The 20,456-nt window shown below is 45.2% G+C and overlaps 1 protein-coding gene across 3 annotated transcripts in view; it reads right to left on the bottom strand.

The window, feature by feature from the left end:
• Positions 1 to 8,457, bottom strand: part of ccdc102a (coiled-coil domain containing 102A) — an 81,992-nt gene extending 73,535 nt beyond the window's left edge. For all 3 annotated transcript variants that reach the window (XR_009940702.1, XR_009940703.1, XM_062549877.1), the window contains exon 1: positions 8,322 to 8,457. The gene's annotated coding sequence lies outside the window, so the exon portion shown is untranslated. The remainder of the gene's footprint in view (positions 1 to 8,321) is intronic.
• Positions 8,458 to 20,456: the final 11,999 nt, after the last annotated feature.

The raw sequence follows: 20,456 nt of genomic DNA, 5'->3' as shown, positions 1-20,456 counted from the left end.
AACAAAAACCCAGTGTAAACAACTGCCCCCACTGCAGATGTGTGTCGGAACAGCAACTGGCCCTGTGCTGAATACTTAAGCTCTGAACGCTGATTTTTAAACAAAAATGGTAGCCCAGTTAAGAGCAAAAAGTGTTTCCCTTCATAAAACGATTTATGATTATGTTACGCCATGTCATGCTTGCTCAGGCAATTCAGTAACGCGATACAACTGCAAGCCCTTTCCAGCTGTAAAATAGGATGATGAGCCTGTTAAAAATGTCAGAGACTTCACGATCCGTTTGATTCATCGGAACAATGCGCTGACCCAGGCTATCTAGTTGGGAATTAATTATAGCGCTGAGCTGCAGTGAACTGCACCAAGTGTGTTGCTACCTGCCAACAGCCCCAAATCAAGACCCAGCATGCTCTGTTCTTGTGTGAGCGCGAGGGCTGCGGGACTTTCCGTAAAGCCCCCCCACACGTCAAGGTTTGCGGAGCCGTTACACTGGAATTATGGGTAATCAGCAGCGGCTTTAAGGCCGGGGTAATTGAGCATTAAAGCCCCCTAAATCTGTCTGCTAATAAGCCAACAGGGGGCTAAAAAACACCAAGGGATCAGACTTTATGATACGCACTCCCTCAGGGAAATGGTTTCGGGGGCAACACCCACAGTCGGCCTAAACGAGAAGAGAAATGACTCCCCTGCAGGGAGGGTGACCGAGTAGGTCAACGTCTGCGAAAATGATCACTGTTTTGTCAAGGACCTTGAAAAATACGATCGATTCATGTTTCATGACCAGTCAAATCCTTCAATAAGGGAGGGTGGACTGAGGACATTTTTGAAAAAGATATCCAAAAGATACCCAAGCCAGTGGTATGCTCCTGAGAGTATCAGAGAGAGGGTCGAAGTCTCGAAAGGCTCCAAAGACATAGCAGCGCTGCTGCTGACTTACGACGCCACTGACTGGCTCGCCATTGATTATACCGACAGGCATCCGTCCCTTCCAAAAGCCCCCCGCTCTTAACATAATCTGAGCATTAAAGCTGTGGGGCTGAGGCCAGTAGAAAATAAATAGTGCCTATGGTTTTCTCATCTACCCTCAGCAGTGAAATAGGACAATAGTAAAAACACATTCCTTCATTTACGAGACCTCATTTTATCAGTAAGTTGTGAGTGTGTCTGTGTGTGAGTGTGTGTGTGAGTGTGTGTGTGTGTGTGTAAGAGCGTGGATTGGTTCCAAATATTTCCTGATCAAGGCAAATCCCCCTGACTCAGCTGGTAAATGCAGAGGGGGGTCCTATAATTATCCTCTAACATACGTCCCTCGTCACCACACATGCGCTGCTGCTGCAGAATAAGTTGTGGGGGGATTTACTCAGTGAGGTTTTCTTTAGGTTTGATTTGTGGGATCCCTTCCTTATTTTCATTCCCCATCTATAAAACCCAGTCTATACACACACATACACACACTCACACAGACACTCTCTCTCACACACACACACGCACATATATATTCATTCACTCACTCACTCAGAATTTCAAATACTGCATGCATTTGGCCCACAACATCTGGAGCCTATTAGTCTATCAAGAAACGCTCGAGTCCATTTAATGCAAAGAAGCGCTGCTCCTCCCCTCCTCTCCCACCACCACCACCAGCACCACCACTCCCCGTGGTCAACCCCAGTCTCGCTTTCTAGGCCACTCGTGGACTCGGGGAAGTAGGCAGCTTTCTTTTCTTTTTTTTTAAACCCAGAAGCCAGCAGGGCACGGCCTTGCCTGAGAAAGCCGCACGGGCCCTGCAAGGCCTCCTCTGCTTCAGCCACCGGCCACATCTGGCCGACTGCTTATAGACCTCTGGGGGTGATGTAATACTATCGCTGCTGGCCCCAGGGCCTGTAAGAAAATCTCCACCAATACGCTGAATAATTAGCCCTTTCTTATTTAAAGCAGCAAATCACCCAGCAGCGGTCAGCTATATGCGAAGGGGTTTGAGCCTCGGTACACATTTTGAGGCTCAAGTTCACAGAGGCAGAGAGGCGTAGGAGAGAGAGAGAGAGAGAGGAGGTTTGTAGCCAAGCGAGCAGATCTTGCCGAATTCCCCTTGACTGCCATTGTTTAATTGTTTCACTCCAGAACACACATACACACAAACACACACATACACACAGCGAGAGAGCGAGAGAGAGAGAGAGAGAGAGAGAGAAACCTACTTATTAAAGAACATAGACAAAAGAAAACTTCCAAAAATAAACAGTGCACAGTGCACACCAGTCCTTGGCTTTGAGAGTGGAATGGCTGCAAGATCATATGATAGCAATACTCCACCAGCAGAGTGCTGGACTGTAGGGAATTTGGACACACACCCACACACACACCCCCACACACACACACACACAAAATAACAAAACAGCAGGTATTTGCGAGCGAAAAAAGGTCCTCAGTCAGTTCACCGTACTACAAAACTGTGTCCGCCGGCTTCAGCATTTGCTTAATCGCTCCTGAGTTTACTCATCAGAGCCTCATCAGACTTCAGTGGACAGAGCGCTGGCAAACATTCAAAGTCGCCCTCATTTCTCAAAATCATCCCAGGGATCTTTGCAGTTGGGAACAGCTGGGATTACAACCAACAGCACCAATGAGGTGTCCACACAGTCCTCCTGGCAGGGGGGGAGGAATGGCCCGGTCAGACATAACCCCCTCAACACACACTGTACACACACACACACACACGCACACACAAGCTTTGTTCTTCAGGAATGCTGGCATACTCAAGTGCTATGTCTCATTTACTGACTCAATGATTAAAGGCTTGAAAGAGCTTTTTTTTTCTTTCACTCTGTAGCCTGTCAGAGTCACAGACTGGGTCAAAAGCTGCCAAGTTTCTAGCCACAACCGTGATGAAAACTGTTATGGGGGGGAGAGAACTTTAATCGGTTAACACCAATTAAGCTGACAAGCTAAAAGGGAAAGAGGGAGTATGGAGGGTGTAAAAAGAAGAAAAAAACAGAGAACCCTTTGGGGAGAGTCAGAGGCAAGCCCTTCTGCTGAGCTTGCTGCCAGAGAGAGAGAGAGGAAGAGAGGGAGAGAGAGGGAGAGAGAGAGAGAGAGAGAGAGCACAAACTGCTGTCTCCATGACACTATCTACTTCCATATCTGTGTGTTTGACAGTCGGAGCTGACAGTTCCCTCTGTGGTGTTCTCAATGAGGGCTACCCACAGACCCCTCAGCCATGAGAAACAGGAAGCTGCACAACGTCAGTTACTGTCAAACAGAATCCTTGTGAACTGTTAGAACACACAGCTTCCAAAGTGTAACCAAAATGTCCAGAACAAGAGAAGAGAATGTTACAAGCTGTGGAACTATGAAATGTAACAATAACTGTAGTCTTTACTGTGACAGAAAAAAAAACCCTGGATGACCCATTTCTGCTAATGGTCGGATCCATATTTTTCAATGTGAAACAGCATGTGTTGGATCTTAATCTCGTGACACGCTCACCTTCTCTTCTCTCACCTGCAAATATCGAGCCTGGCTTGGAATATGGTGCTGACCCCAGCTAATGACGGACAGTCCATTTAATGTGTTCTGATTTCCAAAAATACTCCCCTGCCCTTGACATAAGACCTGCAAGTGTTGACCTGGCCATGGCTGAATGTATTACAGCAGACCAGACTTCCACCATGGGAATACCATCATGACTGCCTCAGAACATAGCCCAGGCAAGATTAATCTTATCTCACTCTCTCTCACACACACGCACGCATGCAAACACACACGCATGCACGCACACACGCACGCACACACACACACACACACTCTACTTCAGGCAAAGTTTGAATCATACTTTTCTGTCTATTGGCCAGGTCAAGATCATGTGCAGTTTGTCATGTCTTGGTGTAGTAAATATGGACAATTTTCTATGACAGCTTTAAAATGTCTGACTGTCAGCCTAACACACATTATAAACCACACTATAAAAAGGGAGTAAGTTAGCCTCATTTCTGATGAGCCCCAAGCTCAACCAAGCCTCAGATTATGATGCTGGGAGGTGACAAGGGCCGGGGAGATGAAAACTGGGTCGGCCTGGACAATCAGAACTGAAAACTCAGACTCTCTCTCTCTCTCTCTCTCTCTCTCTGAGTTGATACAGGCCCTCTCACTCTCTTTTTCTGACTCTGCCCTTCTCTCTCAAGTGCTCTCAATACAGGCTCTCGCTCTCTTTCTCTGACTCTCTCTCTGCAAGCTCTATCTCTCTTTATCTGACTCTCTCTCATTCTTCCTCTGACTCTCTGTCTCTCTGGGCCGACATGGGCTCAGCTCTCCCAGCGCTTCACCAGGCTGAGGAGCAGCTCCTAGTCTGCTGCCACCAACAGATTAATCGCCCAACGACTGGCGCTGCCGAGAACAGAGGCTGTATCAGTCATGGGCACCCAGCTCCAAATCCTTCCAAACTGATTAGGACATGCAGTGTGACGGGGGTGTGTGTGTGTGTGTGTGTGTGTGTGTGTGTGTGTGTACTCGTGTGTACTCATGTGTGTGTGTGTGTGTGTGTGTGTGTGTGTGTGTGTTGGGGGGGGGGGGGGGGTCTGTGTGAGAGACCAAGAGGCAAAATAATGGGAAAAATTCCTCCTCTTAAATAATGGAGAAAAAATTCTGACTGGGGGAACATAAGCAAGAACGATGAGCGAATAGAATATAGCCCACAGGGTTATCTTTGGAGACAAAACTTGAAGTGGAGGACGGAAGGAAACACAATAGAGAGAGAAAAAAATGGTTGCACAATTGCAAAGAAGAAAAGGAGGGAAGGAGAGAGAGAGAGGCCTGGAGAAAGAGCAAACACATCGAGTGATTTAAGTGCCGGGTGTGGCGGAGAGGAATGCACTTGGCTCCACTGATTGTAGGTACACTGTCAATTTGGCATGCAGGCACACAACGAGAGAAAAAAGAATAAGCCTCCATGCAAGAGATCTCCTGATATGAGAATATCCTCCTGCGCTATATTTACGCAAAAGTGTTGCAGAAATTTGGCGGGATTAAGGAGTGTGCAGGATGTTGATACTTCGCACAGGAAGAGAAACAAAAGACAGCTTTCCCGCACTGGCCGAGGCATTGCCTACAGACACACAAGATGCACCTACACACACACGTACACACACGTACACACACACACACACACACATAACTGCCTGAGACAGACAGGGGGGTGCACGCAGCTAGCAAGCAGATGGGTTGGTTCCCTCTGAAAAATATGGAGTCGTCATGGCAACCCTGCACACACTCCCACTGGCTGGCATGCTCACGTAAGCCACACAAGTCACTCTAAGCACAAAGAGATGGCAAACAGAACCTAAGGTCGAACTAAAGGAGACACGTCGTCTCTGCTCTGACATCTCCTATTCATGTTAATATGACTAGCCTATACAGGCTACATGTTTCAGCTAAGAGGGGTAGTGAAGCAAAGTCCATTCCCTCGTGATGGTAGTTTAGTATGGAGAAGGAGGCAGTGTGGGGGGGGGGGGGTTGTGAGGAGTGGCAAGAGACAAAAACCAGCCGACCATCTGCCGAGTAGCCAGCTGGTCGGAGCACGGGGAGGGAGAGTTAGGGTCTGGACTGCAGTTTTGACCTCCAGACTGCAGGGGAGACGGGCGCCGGCAAATTTGACGAGGTGAGAATTCGTCATGTGTGACCACGAAGACAAGAAATAAACACTGGTGACATCCACTGGTACCCATCACTGCACACTTGTTGCCATTCCCTGACCCAAGTAATGATCCAGGATACTCACATAGTTCTCAGATCATCAGTGAACACACACGCACACGCACACACACACACACACACACACACACACACCCCAATGAAAAGTGAAGTATTCCCATCCAGACTCGTTAATATCTGAGCGTTGTTTCGCAAATAAAAGCAGTAACCCACAGCTTTCCACTCAGTGGGTCCTTGAAAACTGCACTCAGGCCAGAGAGGCCTGTGGGTCTGATGTGGGATGAAACCAGACCACCAATAGCCAGCTTTCAAATTTGCTTATAGGAGTGCAACTTGGATTCACTCTCAGAACAGAAAGTCAATCTGTCATCATGCGTCATAATGTATCACAGCAGTCCTGGAGAATTCCTTTGGATATCTGATTAACAGCATATGAAAAAGAAAGCCCACACAAAACACTGCACTGTACACCATGTGCAGTGCTGATTTGAAAAAATGATTTGGATCTGTGAAGGGGATAGTTGGAAACGTCCCCGGTCCTACATTTGAGATTCTCTTTTGTTTCTTGGACATTTCTATTCCCAATAGTTCACCCCCCCCCCCCCCCCCCCCCCCCACACACACACCCCACACCCGCTGAAATCTCCTGTTCCCAGACCTCACTTAAATGGGCTCACGGCGATGTTTTCCTGTGTGTGTGTGTGTGTGTGTGTGTGTGTGTGTCTGCGTTTGAACCAATATCCTGGGAATGCCTGTAAATCAGAGAGGAACCTCCCCTGGTGGTTATTATGGGATTTATCGCGGAAGAGTGTGTTCGACAGCAAGCCGGCCGCGGAGCTTTCTATTCCGAGGGTGGAAAATGTGAGGCTGAGTGAGGCAGAGAGGCTTTCATGCAACTGGCCTGACCCTGCGCTAGCACTGCGCTATGTGCCGAGAGCAACCATGCCACTTTTTTTTTCTCCCTCGTTCTCTCTCTGCTGTTTTAAAGAAAAAAAAAATAAGAGCAACACAGCGACGAGAGGGACAGCCCTTCCCAGGCTGGAGCGCTGGAGGAAAACAGATGTTCGGTGTCGCTCAGAAGCGGATGCTCTGCCTCTGTCTCTGTCATGGCCACTCGACTGTCTATCACACAGCCATGCTGATGGGAGAGTTTGATGGTGCAGTCGGCAATTACATTCCATGAGTACACTGTAAAAAAAAAAAAACTCTGGTCTCTGTAGGCAGCCCTGGCCCCCGAAAACGGGAAACAAACAAAGTGGGGGCAACCTGGGCCCCAAGCAAAAATGTTTCTCTGGGAATACTGGAGGGAGGGGTGAGATACCTCCCTGGTGTGTTTCATTTGGTCCTCCGTTAAAATAGAATATAATGCAGTTTTAGACAAATGCATTCATAATTTTAAATATAAACAATCATAAACGGATATGACTTCCGATGAACTATTGATGACTGTTCCTTTAATCTGCAGGCTACTATGATGGAGGGCACCTGTGGGTAAATGATCGAGTGCTCAAATGAACAGCACAAGTTACAGTCAGCTAGAGCAGTTGAGAGCTCAGGAGAACAGTGCAGGGAGGCATCCCAATATACTTGAAGGAAGAACAGAGGCAAACAAAAATGGGAAACAGATTTTTTATCAAATCTCATGGGAAGTAGCTGAGGAGTCTGAGAGCAGACGCATCAGATGTTCAAGCAAGAGGGTTTATATGGCATGGGAGAAATGCTCTCTCAGACATTTCCCAGAATATCACTATAGTCACATGAACTAGTCCACATGTTTTTGGCCTCAACTCGATGCTGTTACTAGCCTACAGCACACAGCTGGATAGAGAAGCCTACAAATAGATTGTTGCACAAATCATTTAATTTTTACTTTGAATGACACTGACTGAAATAACTGGCATGAGTGTTCTACAGCCTCGTGCACCTTTCTGGTATGCATTATAAGGAATAAACCGAGCTCAGGATGTTACACTGCTTGATACAGATTAAGTTATTCTGGCCACTCCGTGTTTATAAGATTCTCCACTTTCGGACAACATTGTGGAGAGTAGTCCAAGATACCTTCGGCATGCGTTGTGTGAACTTTTTCTGTAACTCCATTGTGTAGGAGTAAGAATAGTAGGACACTGGTAGTTACTACGAGGAGAATCTCGTCAGTCACGCCAGAGAATTAGAACAGACTCCAATATAATTCAGCAATGAAAACAGACGTGCTAATTAGCAATACATCTGTGTAAATCCATAATTTGTTCGGGATGCCGTAGCGTTACTTACTCCTGGACAACGACTAGCTAAGATTTTCAACATTGCTCACCCATAAACTTTCAAACATGTCAAAGAAAAAATGTGCACAAAGGAATACGCAATTCATCGCGTCAATGATAAAGACTGAGTTTCATACAAATAGGACGAGAAGATGTGAATTGTGGAATAGGTACTGTTGTATCGATAATGCTAATATGCATTCTTGCAAAATTCTACCGTGTTGAATGTCATTCGACACCTTCAGAGTAATGTTAGCATGCCAGTGAAGGATTGAACCAAGGTAGCTAGCAGTTGTAGCTTACATCAACCAATACATCAACATGCAACTGAATAAAACTCATACAAGCACTCACCTTAAAAATGCTTTGGAATTGGTAATCGTTATTTCTTCGTGTGCTGTTATTTTCACGCTTTCTGAGAACAGTGCCAAAATGTGGTGCCTCGTCGGTCTTCCTACAGGAATTTTCACAGGGAAGAGGAGAGAACACTGGACTGGAGCACTGGAAGTCTGAGGTGGGTGGGATTCGACAGTGGAGGCGGTGCTCCGAGGAGGCTTTTCTCAAGCTTGTCCTGAAAATTAATTCCATGTCAAATCGACCAGAAGTTTGAACAGGTCAAAAGCTCCGTGGCTGGTTATCGATACACCACCCTCTCATTGATTCATGTTACCAGGTCTATGCTATTGTTTACACACACATGCTCATTGCAATTGATTGTCCTGTGATGTCTTATTTTACTATTATATTTCATGTCAGTTTCTCTAGATTGTTGATCATGGACATCACAGAAGTAGACTAGCCAACTTTCCTATCCAGGGGAAGCACTGAACATTGACCTGTTGATTTGAGCCTTGTCATGAAATAGGCTACAGTAATTCTTAGGTCTAACATTGTCCTTGCCCAGACACCCGCTATCTGAAACACGGTCTCTCTCCCTGATGAGACATGCCATCTGTTGGATCAGGACAGACCCATGTAGGCCTAAATCAGGTAAGTGTCAAATGGGCAAGTCAATGTTAACCTAACCTACTACACATGTAGCCTGACCAGCTAGGGGCGTCTAGATTTCTAGGCTACACAACATGCCCATCCCAGCTCAAATTGTGCGTCTGTCCGTACAGTATTAATGTGTAATGCATTCATTAATTATGTTAAGGTATGTTAAATATTGTTAGTGTTGTTGTCGTAACAAAGACCTGGTGGGCTGCTCAGTTTTGCTCTAGGGTCTCCAGTCCATGGAGTGCAGGTTTGCTGTCTGTCTGTACTCTGTAAACTCATCTATCTAACTGAACTTAGATCATCAAAGCACTTTCAGTGTGATTTATTGCACTCATTTAGAGCAGTTTTTGTGCAGCGCTAGATTGAGAAACCCACATCAAGACAAGGCCGTAGCAGGCTGCGTTAGTGCACCTCCATGACACTGAAGCCAAGCATGCGGGAGAGTGGGCAGACCTGTCAGTCCTCGTTTATTTTGAAGAGCACTTTATTTATCAGTCCAGCACAAAGACAGCATCTCGCTCGCTCTGTGTTGTTCGACAGAGTCACGTACTTGAATGCCAGATCCAAGAGGAACGGGCTGAAGTGATTGACGGTGGCAGGCGAGGATTACCCTGTGAGCAAACAGCACGGAGAGGAGAGAGAGGACTATATGCCAGGCTGGGCTCCTGGATGCTGGAAATCTGCCCAGCGATGCCTGCTGGGAATCAGGCCTGCTACCCCATAGAACAGCACAGAGGTGGGGTGGGAGCGTGCGGGGGGACTGGGGTGGGGGTGGGGGGTGGTAATTGGAATCAGAAGAGGTAAAGACAAGCCATAACTCAGCTTGGATGGGTTGATTTATGCGAGGTTATTGCAAAGTTGACATAGTTTCTCAATGTGTCATGCTGTATCATCTACTGGCATTACTGAGTGGTTTCTTTCTTGAAATGTCTCTAAAACCAGTATTTTCCTATCACCATAGTTACACTTACAGTAAATGATTCTGTCATAAGAGTCGTCTTAAGAAAGGTATAGGCTAATGATGATGGCAACAAGACGAGGGGAGGCTACAGGAGGTGGCAGTTTTATCAGGTTTTCAGTGACTCACCATATGTAAGCTCAGGTTGAGAGGACTATTTTACATTGGCTGAACTCACTGTGAGTAACTTGGCCAATTTATATATTAGCTAGCCTAATACTTGCCAGTACACAATGATTCAGTCATGCCATTACACAATGATTTTCCATCTCGTTTATTTCGAGTATAGGTAGCCTACAACATTTGCAGTTTGAGTATTGACACATTTGATATTAGCAAAATCATATGCATTGACTTTCTAACAGTTCTAAGTGTGCATGAACATAAGATATTAGTCACAACTGCTCTGAGACACTCGCTGTTTGAGTTCATCCCCTCACTCTACTGCCGTTTGTCGAAGGCTGCGGTAATTGAATGCGTAGAGGAGTGGATTTACACAGCTGTTAATGACAACAAGGCTCTTTACAATGGGTCTACTCACATTCTTAATGTCCATCAAATTATTTGATAAAACTTCATTTTGTGATTTAATAGAGATGGCGGAAACTTCCAGCATGCTAACAAGTTGACACGGTGTCCACAGGATGAGGAAAGTCACCACGATGCTTGTGATCAGCCTTGTTAGTCTCTGGTCGGAGAAAAAGGCAGTTTGGTTCACCTTCTTGTGGAGGAAAAAATACGATACTGTGATGATGGAAAATGGAATGATGAAAGTCATCACAATCTCTGACAGAAGTATGCCAATCCTATACTGATCTGACAAAGGGATTCTCCAACACAACTCCCTGGATCCATCTGATATTACATCATGTGTGGAGAACACCAGAATACCGTACATACATGCTGTTGCCCACAAGATGAGAAGTAAAGCTATCTCTCCTTTTCGGCCCAACTTGGCCCATTTGTTGGGGTGCAGAACAAACACATACCGATGAACACTAATCAACATGACTGTCAGTAAGCTGACATACATACTGAGATAGACAAGAAAGAAGTGGGTTTTGCAAAGCACATGTCCAATGTACCAGCCAAAGAGCAAGTTGTAGATTCCCAGTGGAGCAGTGAGCAGGCAGAGGATGTCAGAGACTGCCAAGTTAAGCATCAGATGAAGGGTGAAGTTTTCTCTCTTGAAGTGTCTCAGAATGACCACCACAACTAGTATGTTTCCAGGTACTCCAAGCATAAAACTAAAACCCAGCACTGCACTGCCCATCTGGTCTTTCAGAGAGAGTGCAGTGATATTTGAGATGTTCTGTTGTTCCATGATCGCAAAGAGTATACTGTGTTTGAAAGTGGTGAAGTGTTTCACAGGCAGTCTGTTACTCCTTGTTTATGTCATGAGTTACTGTCACCCTAGTAACACTAAAAATGTATAGCCTCTACAAACAGGAAGCATATTTGTGTTTCTCAAAACCACTTCCTCACAATGAACGAGATCAGGGACGTGCCCAGGAATTTTGAGGGGCAGTTGCTCGGACCTGAAAAAATGAAATAAAGAATGTGATGCATTAGGCTACTTCCGTCATTCATTCTTCTTGCTAAAACGAAATGTGAGAAACAAACTATTATGCCTATACCAACAAAATAGTAGGCTAGCCTGCTATGGGACAACGGGCTGCTTGTCTGCTTGCAGGCCGTCTGATTATTTAGGCTAAACATAGCAAACTCAGCCTGGATTTATGGAGATTGTAATTAAAGAGACCCTATGAAACTTTTTCATAGTCATAAAATCGCTCAGAGATCGTTGTTTTGCTTGACTGACCAGTTTCATCGAAAACAGTAATATTTCCTCCCGCCCCCAGTGTCCCTATCCGCTATTGCAACCTTGCGGTGTCAAGCTGTATCAAACCTATCTATTGGCATTACGGAGTGGTTACCAGTATTTTCCCATCACCATTACACTTACAGTAAATGATTATGTAATAATTAAACTATGTTGAGATAAAGTGTAACTGTATGACAACTCATTATACGGTTTTAGACTACAGAGTGGCATGAGCACTCTAGACCTACCTGGATGATAACTTGTGCTCCCTCTTCTTTTATTCTCTAAGGTCCCCTGTCTCACACTCAGCCTACACACACGTCTCTCTCACCCAAGGCCCTCAATGTCTCACACATACACACACCATTGTCTCATCCTAATACCCTCAATGTCTTACACACACACACACACACATACACACACACAAACATACACCATTCCCTCTTCCTCTCCCTCTGTCACTCTCGTTCTCTAATAATGAGGTCACCTCCCCTAGGGATGTTTCTCCTCCCCTCATCTCGCATGCCTGTGGTCGGGCCCTGGTGGGCTGATGAGGCAGAGGCGCTGTGTGGAAGAACGCACACGTGGGGAGGGGGGGGGGGGGGGGGGGGGGGGTAGGGGGGGGTCGGAGGATGGATCAGGTACTGAAAGAGGAAATGAGCCCTGCCTTCTCTCCGCACCTCGCCCCTCATCTGACAGCAAGCCACGGGACTGTGCGAACTATTATCACGACGACTCAGTCGGGCCGTTTGGACATGGTCGACCTGATTACTATTTCAAAGGTAGAAGTCTGTGAAACGTGTCCAGGGACGAAGAGCGGAAACAGATGCCGTCTCTACGTTGATGACATTGTGGTTTAGCCCGAAAACGCAGTCTGGGGCCTGTTCAAAGAGCGCCATTTGTGGCACAGTAATGACTTCACTAGTTACGGTTCTGAGAGGTTGTGATTATTGTTGCATTAAAAATACATCCATGCAAGACTGTAAGATATACATGAGTCATCCATTGTCCATGGACGACTGATTCTTCTTCCCCTGCTGGATGTTACCGCAGAGCCCACATTTCACTGGTGCTTGGCTAAGAATTTGTTGTTTAAAACACTCCCAGGTCAAGTACAGAACCATGATATTTTCCAAGTAAACACTAGGAAGAAATGGGTGATAGGGTATCACTACCTTGTTTTACCCCAGAACAAGGCCCTTGTATCTGGGGCTGATTTTTATTGGGCCTCGGCTTGGATTCCCTCCCTTGGTGGATTTAAGATTTAGGGAAACCATTAAAAAGTGGAGCATATTATAATGTAAGGGAATCTGGTGAGTAACAAAAAACAAATCATCGCTATCGTCAACATGTCAGCTCTGTGGCGGCCAATCTGAGACATCGTTCCACCCCATGTACAGTTACAGGGCCAGACACACACACACACACACACACACACACAAATATACTGTACCACAAATAGAAAATTCTTCCAACAAAAGCATATTAAGTCTAAGATCCCATTCTGGAGCCCGGGGGTTGTCCTCACAGCCAGGAAACTCTCACTGAGGCTTGGCCACACCACTGAAGGAGGGAGAAAGACAAAACCCAGCGCAGAGCCAGCTCCAGCGAGGGTCTGCTCTTGTAATAGTCAGGGCGACAGGGAAAGGGTGCGTCTGCTGCGTGCAGACAGACAGTGATGCGAGAGACCACACAGTTAGACATCCAGTTCAGCCCCACAGTACGTACACAAGGCCTGCGCTTGGAAAATGCAGTCGTCACGCACCACATAGTGCATCAAATAGATCAAACAAATGCACATTAACATGACACAAGGCAGTTACAAAACATGCAATATCTGTGAATAACTACAAAATATGGTGGTTGTATATTATATAGTGCACTGTTCGTTGTGAATGAGTATATGTCTCCAAACACAGGTCTGGGAGAACCCTCCACGCTGCCTCTCACACCTCCTCTCTTCAGGCTGGTACCTCACAACTACAGCCTCCCCTCTCCAAGCTGGTATCCCCTTGGCAACAGCCTCCTCTCCCCAGGCTGGTATCCCCTTGGCAACAGCCTCCTCACTCCAGGTTGGTATCCCACGGCCACAGCCTCCTCTCCCCAGGCTGGTACCCCACAACCACAGCTTCTGCTTTTCTGTGTGAAGCAAAAGGAACCGTGTCAGCCCCACTGCACACACGACACACTTCTGTGATACACTTTTGGCTTGTGCCAGTTTCAGAATGTCTCAGTGTCTCAAATCTGGGGGGGATTGTTTTTTTGTTTGTGTTCATGTGACCATGTTTGGGCATCAACAAAAAGCTCGCTCCCCTGTTTGTGTCTCAGGTTAGTTGAGAGAGCTGTGAGACGGTCTAGTAGCTGCATGCATGGATACTCCACTCATCACTCATGTTTATGGCTCTGGAATCTCAGACTGAACCTGGACAGACTTCTCAAAACAGTAAACAATTTACAACCACATGCTAGAATGCCAAGAATTTGAGTTATGTTTTCACCAGAGCAACCTTCCAAAAATAATGTGTAAATATTACTGTAAAGAGTGTGCGATGGGGAGTGTGCGGCAGATGCATGGTAACAAGAGGTGAAATGAGTGAGACTGATGCAAACCAGGACATGTTGTGTTCTCCAACTTTAAGAAGATCTCTTGAAAAGGGCTACTTAATGCAACACTAAAGCACTTTTCCTCTGTCGCACACACGCAACTTGTTTATCCAGCAAATAACGATGTCCACAGAAAAGGTAGAATATGTTGCATATTTGCATGAAGTATGATGTATTATGACATCGAAGCAAGTCAAATTTGTAGTTTCTTATCTTATTCCATCGAACTACAGATCCGCTACCTGATCTGGTAAAGTTACATAGTGCAGTTATAGGCGATAGAGGGCCATGAAGTGAATGCTGAAGTGCCGTTCACCCTGTTACGAGTTGATGAACCACTGAAATGATTATGGAAACAATATTTTAAGGTACAAAAAACTCTTTAATGTTGCTTTAAAAGGACAGACTTTGGCTACATTCACACTACTCCATCCATACATTCCATGTTTGAATCCGATACACTTTTGTTATGTTTTCACCTGTCGTACACTACTCCGGTGTTCACAAGCTCCTCAAACGAAGCATTTTGAAAACGTGGTTGGCCCTGTATTCATTTGTAAGCACTGGCTTCGTGTTTTACAGTAATGTGGACAGCAAACTCGCAAACGCCTGAAAACGATGACGTAGATGTTCCCTTCCTGACTGGACCATGTCGGTCTGATGCGTCTTGACTCTTCATGACTTACTGTGACTGTGACCACTACTAGTCTGCCAGCTGTAAATGCAACACGGTGACCGAAAAACAAGCTTTTACGGGCTTTGCCGTCTTTGGTAGCATCTGTAGTGCAGTTAAATTCAACATTTTACAATGCTGACAGTGTGAATGGTCACGTCGTAGGGTTGCCAACCGTTCCGTATAATATGGAATCGTCCCGTATTTGACACCTAAAAGTCTTGTTCCGTATTGAACTAATACGGAACGCTCTTTGTTCCGTATTTTTGAGAAATTGCTCAATGCACACATACTACAATAAAAAAAAAACACATAAAACACACACAAAAAAACTCCCTGACACAACGTGAAGCCTGCTGGTCCGCAAGGCATGGAGTGAGGTCCGGTGCTTCACCTGATAATTAGCGCAATTGATCAGGATCAAGCAACCGCGGCCCGACAGAAAAGAAAACAAAGTTTCTGCAATTAGGAGGAAATGCTCGCTAGTTTGATGTGATTAAACAGAGTCATACAAATAAGTGGTGGTATGAGCGTTCATTGAATGCATGCGGTTGTGCGTTTGAGCGACAGAAACTGAAACTACACAATAACGTTGTTGGCAAAGCTCCGTTTCAACCTGGAAGACTATTTAATTAGGCTACGTAATGACATTTAACAACGTGGATTCTTGCAACTTCCATGGAAACAGAGCAGAGACTGTACAATACATTGTTTAGCATTGAGTATTGTTTAGTCAAATTTGAATATAACATGGTCAAAAGATTGTAGCTTTAGTCTTTCATTTAAAGATCTCCAAGTGATTTACGCCTATGCTCGGCCGTTTACCATAGACAAAAGTTGGTATTATGTTTTCTGGATCTTTACATTCAGGCATTCAAATGAAATTTCATTATAAAGCATATACGTTTTTTCTCCATTTGCCTACCAGAGTAGGCCTATGATGATTGCATGAGGGAAACATCCCAAAACAATAGCACCCATTTAATTGCTGTTGTTTTCAGAAGTATTTCTCATGCAACCATGCAAAAGCAATGAACTATTGTAAATATATCTTACATTATTAAAGCAGGCCTGATGTGCATAGGACATGTACACACATGCATAGCACTTTAAGCACTTTTAGCACTTCAAATATTGACTGCTTTGAAGTGAAGTGCATGTCTAACAATATAGCATAATAATTGTGATAATGATAATCATAATGATAATTTGATGTGGGGTGGAGGTGCGTGTAGGTGGGCCCCAATGACCCTCGCCCCCCGCGGTATTTTTGTTCCGTATTTTATTTTCTCAGAGTTGGCAACCCTAGTCACGTGATCCACACTTCAGGTGTAGGTGCATGTTCAGTGCAGACAACATTGTGTAATATGCAAATGTGTATGTAGTATATGTATTTTAAAACGAGAACAGAATATCGTAATTTCCCAACTATTAGCCGAGGTTTATACATTGGTTTTGCAAGATGTATTCAGCTAGTAATACATGGGGGCAGTTAATATGGTAGTAATGTTTTGGACAAGCAATACTCCCATTTTATCCTCTTTCTCTCTCTCTCTCTCTCTCTCTCTCTCTCTCTCTCTCTCTCTCTCTCTCTCTCTCTCTCTCTCTCACACACACACACATTGTGTATTACAGGGTCAATGTGAAAACCATAACTCCTCAAAGCCTTGTTAGAGGTACAATGATCTCAGCTGGAACTGGCAAAACAGTGTGTGTGTGTGTGAGTGTGTGTGTGTGTGTGTGTTTGATGTATTTAACTGTGTGCTAAAACATGTCTGCTGTGTCTGTGGCCGTCTGTGGGATTCTGGCTCTTGTTGTTACGGGGGTGGTTTGTTTCATTGAGTTTGTTCTCGAGACCTCCACTCAAACACTCATCGCTCATCTGAGCCGTGCCTCAGCCTCAGCCTGTGAACCAGGCCGCCTGGATGGATCCCCCTGGAGCCGGGCAAGGAATCCCACCCACCCACTCACTCAAAGCCCTCCATCCTGTGCCCGGAATACTCCTCCCAAACCACAGCCTCGTCTCTTGTCAGCCTGGAATTCTAATGCACTGTGTTTGAGTGTGTGTGTGTGTGTGTGTGTGTGTGTGTGTGTGTGTGTGTGTGTGTGTGTGTGTGTGTGTGTCTGTGTCTGTGTCTGTGTGTATGTGTGTGTATGTGTGTGTGTGTTTGTGTGTGTGTGTGTGTGTGTGTGTTTTCAGTCAGCGTGTACGCATGCAGGTCTGTCAGTCAGTGTGCCATCCCCCACTATTTATCAACCACTGCCTAAATTCCTGCTGTTTCCCCTTGGAGGGAACCTTTGCTCTTTTCCCTGTTGTCTCTACCACTCTGTCACACTGTCTACCTTATACCACTTCATCCACCATGCAATCATTATTTCTCTCTCATTCTTCTTCTCTCTATTCCTCTCTCTCTCTCTCTCTCAGTATCCCAATTTCGCTGATCTGCACAGAAACTTCAAAGAGTGTGAACGCAGCGCTGGGTTTGAGGGCTGTTCTAAATAGGCCATGTTTGCTGTGTGAAGAGTACAGTAACACCAGCGAGAGAAATGATGCAAGGAATCCTCCTATAAATAACTGTCTGCTCCAAATGGCTTAAATCTTTCATGTCTAACTGTTTTTCATAATGTTTAACTCCCTACTTTTCTGTTTTTAATTTAACTTAGAGCTTAGGTGTTGAAGTTTTAACAGATACTGTCATTGATGGGTTGTTGTAGGCCAGCTAGTCCAGGTCCATAGATTCTCTGTATACAACTCGGTGTAAAGACTACCACCAGGTGGCAGTATACACTAATGTTAGACAGAGTGACGCAGGTTTTACATGCCCATAGAGCTTTATCCATTCTTCAAGACAATATGGGGTAATATACCTTATATAAAAGTATGAAAACCTGGAGACAAATCAAAGTCAAATACTTCAAAGATGAGACAGAGCTGCCTCTTTAGCTGTAAGTATCGTCTTCTTTGAGGATTTCCCTTTGCTTCCCTTTTCCTTTGAGACACTATGATTTCCCATAAAAAGTTGAGTTTGCTAAAACAACACATGCTGTCATTTATGAGTCATCCTAAGTTTCTCTGCTTGTGCCAATAACAAAGTGTGCCATGCGTACTTAAGTGACTTTTAAGACACTTTTAACATGTTCAGACAGTACGATAACGATGATAACGATTAAAAAACGGTAAGGGGAAATGACACCCAAATTACAGTATAAACATTGTTAATGACCACAAGATTGAATCACACCATACCAACAAACAGCACTGAAGGGAAGACCCGGGTTAGATTAGGTCAGTGAAGCTGTATGTTAACTGCCAGTGATTGTAGGCTACATCTTTGATTGTTTTATTTTTTTGTAAAAGCTTATGTTAAAGCAGAGCACTGAACTCATCAGCCAGAAGAGGAAGAGGAAGAGGAATCATAAGAGGAAGTTTCAGAAAGTCCCTGGTTTTGCATTGTGGTAACAATTTACTAAAGCCTCAACCCAGTGCAGGTGATATAGGCCCTGGGCTACACAGGGAAGGGAGGGGAAGGGAGGGGAAAAGGGGGGGGGGGAGGGGGTAAGAAGCTCTCATGACTAGATAAATGATAAATATGGGATGAGTGGATGAATAGGCTATGGGATGGTGGATGAATCTGGGGTGGGTGGATGAATATGGGATGGATGGATGAATGTGGGATGGTGGATGAGATATATCAGCCTTTTGTGCTCCACCACAAAGGAGTCAGCACACAGCTTCATGCTGTTACTCACCATCAACCCCCCTAACTCACTGACACACACACACACACACACACACACACACACACACACACACACACACACACACACACACACACACACACACACACACACACACACACACACACACACACACACACACACACACACACACACACACACACACACACACACACACACACAAACATACTCCCCCCCCTCACATACACACACACACACACACAGACAATCACACACACAGACACACACACAGATAGACCTCCTGACTTCCCGCATCACCACAGTATAATGCCACCAGGCACTATTCCAGTAAATGGCAGCATGATTTCAGAAACCCACATTCAACTTTAATGCCGTTCCCCTGATGATATATGCATAGTGCCATGAGATGGTCTCGTGTGGCTACTTCCTATTTTTTTTACCGTGAAACGAAAATGACTAATGGTTTCTAGTGGCGTTTCATGAATGAAGAGTGAGTGAGTGATAAGTGAGGGTACACAACAATTATTCAATAAATCTATATTCAATTAAATTGGTTGATATTGAATTTCACTTTATAGTTATTTTTGTTAATGAATTGGGTTTATGGATGGGTTAATGTGGATATTCTACTAAATATTGTAATTGTTGTAATCACTTATACTGGAAGTGTTTGTAAATGCTTTTTACGCGCGCGTGTGTGTGTGTGTGTGTGTGTCTGTCTGTGTATCTGTGTGTGTGTGTGTGTGTGTGTGTGTGTGTGTGTGTGTGTGTGTGTGTGTGTGTGTGTGTGTGTGTGTATGTGTGTGTGTGTGTGTGTGTGTGTGTGTGTGTGTCTCTGTGTGTCTCTGTGTGTCTCTGTGTGTCTGTGTCTGTGTGGTGTGTGTGTCTGTGTCTGTGTGTGGTGTGTGTAGCATTGCACTTGTGTACGTGAAAGAGAGAGCGGAAAGGAGAGGAAAAGACAGACAGGCCTACCAAGATAGGGGTGATGAAAGACTGGGAGGGTTTTGTTTCTGTCCCCTGTGAAAACTTGTGCTTTTCTGATTGCGCTTACATAAGTGCGATAAACTGTTGGCGGGAAATGGTTTCTGAAGACATGTGCCTTAGTTATATATCTAGCTGTTGCATTGTTTTCCGTTGTTTATTCTGTGAATCATCCTTTCTGTACTCAGAATGACCGTATGACCATACAGAGATAATCACATCTGATCAATGCAGCCTGACTGAATCTATTGAAAGCGTGCCACCGCTGTCTTTCTGCTCAGTGATTGGCTGAGAGATGAAGAGGGGGGGGCGGTGGGACACGTAGTCCTTAGGGAACAGAGTCAGGCAGCTGGTCACACTGGTCACCATGGTGACCTCAAAAAGGTGACGAATGTCCTGATTAAGCACCGGGCCGGTGTGTGTGTGTGTGTGTGTGTACATGGGTAGGTGTGTATGTGTGTGTGTGTGTGTGTGTGTGTGTGTGTGTGTGTGTGTGTGTGTGTGTGTGTGTGTGTGTGTGTGTGTGTGTGTGTGTGTGTGTGTGTGTGTGCTCTCACATCAATAAGTGTTTGCCTGTGGGTCCAATCCTTGTGTAAGTGTGTTTTAATCATGCTGGGCAGTATGTCCATCTGGGGCCCTGCCTTGGTCATTATGAGACATGTGGCCATCTGGGACTACTCTCCAGGGCTCAATGGTCAACTCTATCAAACACTCAACACTGAGTCATTG

This window comes from Sardina pilchardus, chromosome 11 (genome assembly GCF_963854185.1).
Source record: "Sardina pilchardus chromosome 11, fSarPil1.1, whole genome shotgun sequence".
NCBI lineage: Eukaryota > Metazoa > Chordata > Actinopteri > Clupeiformes > Clupeidae > Sardina > Sardina pilchardus.
Note: the sequence above shows the minus strand (reverse complement) of the source record. Positions and strands in the feature narration are given on the sequence as shown.